We start from the raw sequence: 2,443 nt of genomic DNA, 5'->3' as shown, positions 1-2,443 counted from the left end.
TCTAGCAAAATATACTTGCCTCATGAATGTGTTGCTATGATTTATGTCAGAGGTTGTTCTGCTTGTGTTTTCTTCTAAGACTTTATGGTTTCAGTATTGCATTTAGGTTTTTAATCCATTTTGAATTTATTTTTGTATATAGTGTGAGAATATGTTCTAAGTTCATTCTTTTATATGTAGCTGTCCAGTTTTCCCAGCACCACTGTTAAGGAGACTATCTTTTCTCCATTGTATATTCTTGCCTCCTTTGTCATAGATTGACCAAATGTACATGGGTTTATTTCTAGGCTCTCTAATCTGTTCCATTCATCTATGTGTCTGTTTTTGTTCCAGTACCATACTATTTTGATTACTGTAGCTTTGTAGTATAGTCTGAGTCAAGGAGTGTGATACTTCCAATTCTGTTCTTTCGCAAGATTGTTTTGGCTCTTCAGGGTCTTTTGTGCTTCAGTAAAAATTTTAAAATTATTTATTTTTGATCTGTGAAGAATGCCATGTGCATCTTTTTAAAGGATTGTTTTAAATCTGTAGATTCAATTCAAAACATTTCCTCTGGTATCAGGAACAAGACAAGGGTTCTCACTCTTGCCATTTTTATTCAACAAGGTATTGGAAAACCTAGTCATGGCAACCAGACAAGAAGAAGAAATAAAAGAAATCCAAATTGGAAGGGAAGAATACAGCTCTCCCTGTTTGCAGATGACATGATATTATACATAAAAAATCATAGAGACACTACCAAAAAACTACTAGAGCTTATCAATGAATCCAGTAAAGTTGCATGATACAAAATTACTATACAGAAATCTGTTGCATTTCTACACACTAACAATGAACTATCAGAAAGAAAAATTAAGGAAACAGTCCACTTATAATCACATCAAAAAGAATAAAATACCTAGGAATAGGCTTGCCTAAGGAGGTAAAAGACCTGTATTCAGAAAACTATAAGACATTGCTGAAAGACATTAAAGATGACATTAAACAGATGGGAAGATATACTGTGTTCCTTGATAGGAAGAATTGATTTTGTTAAAATAACCATACTACTGATATTATCCTGCTAAAATAAAATCTGTGTTGATCTTTTTTTTTTTTCCCTTTATGGGAGTAAACTCATGACAGATTGACATGGAAAAAATCTGAGGAAAAAAATACTACTACCCAAGGCAAATCTACAATTCAATAAATTGCCCTTAGAAAAAAAAAGTACATTTGTACATCCCTCGGCTAAGTAATCTGAGAGCATTTTAATCCAGCTCTGATTTGTCAAAGATTACAATAAGGCTACTATCATGAGCACACTGGTTTTAGCTCTCAGAATAAGATGTCTCTGCTGAGAGGCCGTTGTCGTCACCCTTTGTTCTCACCCAGCCAACGCCAACCTCCTTCCACGTACATAAACATTGTTATAAAAAGGCCAACTGTCATACTCCATCCTTCATTACGGATTTGTAATCAGTTTGTTTGCACCCACAATCCCAGATATATCTTTTCTTTGGCTCTACTCCATAGTGATGAAAGTGATTCCTGTACCTGGGTTCCACATTCAATGAAGAATCTGCTCAGTTCACATCACAGTCATGGGTTCATCCATATTTTCCTTTGGTCTTTCCCATCCAGTAAGTCCTCCTCTTGTACGACTTTATCTAAATTTATCACTTATATCATGAATTTTTAGAAGTATGTGCTGGAAAAAGCATTCAAGTTCCTTATGCTATTCTTGAGTTAACTGAAATACTTGGTTCTAGTGTCATTGGAGATCAGTCGTTGCCCAGTACAACCAGTATTTTCCAATATCTCTTGGTACTGTTTTTGCTGCACGCTATAAGTTTTGGCATATTGTGTTTTATTTTTGTTTGTCTTGAGATATTTTCTAATTTCCTTTTTATATTTCTTTTTTGACCCAATGGTTGCTTACAAGTGTGTTAATTTCCACACATTTAAATTTTGCAATTTTACTTCTGCTATTGATTTCAGTTTCATTTGATTGTGATCAGAAAAGATACTTGGCATAATTTCATTGTTAAGTGTGTTAAGACTTGTTTTGTGACCTAAGATATGATCTATCCTGGAGAAAGTTCCAGTTACACCTGAAAAAAGACATATATTTTGCTCCTTTTGGGTAGAAGTACTGTACTGATAAAAGATATCGAGACTGAGAAGTCCCATGGTCTGCCACCTGCATGCTAGAGCACCAGAAAAACCAAGGTATGATTCAATGAGAATCTGAAGACCCAAGAATCAGGAGCTCCAATGTCTTGAGGGGAAAAGATGACATTCCAGCTCAAGAAGAGCCATAAATAACTTTTCACTCACTTTTCTCAATACAGAGGGTGAATGCCCTGAAGACTGAGCCAGTGTGTTACTCCTCTACATGTGGCTGCCTCCCACTCCACCTTGAATAACAATGTCCAAAGTGATGGTCTCTCATGAAGCCTCG

The 2,443-nt window shown here is 35.5% G+C and overlaps 1 non-coding gene across 1 annotated transcript; it reads left to right on the top strand.

The window, feature by feature from the left end:
* The first annotated feature begins 984 nt into the window (after positions 1–984).
* On the top strand, positions 985–1,141 carry LOC122453459. The gene has a single exon (XR_006273077.1). It is a non-coding gene; the product is annotated as a small nucleolar RNA SNORA69 (small nucleolar RNA).
* The last annotated feature ends 1,302 nt before the right edge of the window (positions 1,142–2,443 follow it).

The sequence above is a fragment of the Cervus canadensis genome, chromosome 14, assembly GCF_019320065.1.
Source record: "Cervus canadensis isolate Bull #8, Minnesota chromosome 14, ASM1932006v1, whole genome shotgun sequence".
NCBI lineage: Eukaryota > Metazoa > Chordata > Mammalia > Artiodactyla > Cervidae > Cervus > Cervus canadensis.
Note: the sequence above shows the minus strand (reverse complement) of the source record. Positions and strands in the feature narration are given on the sequence as shown.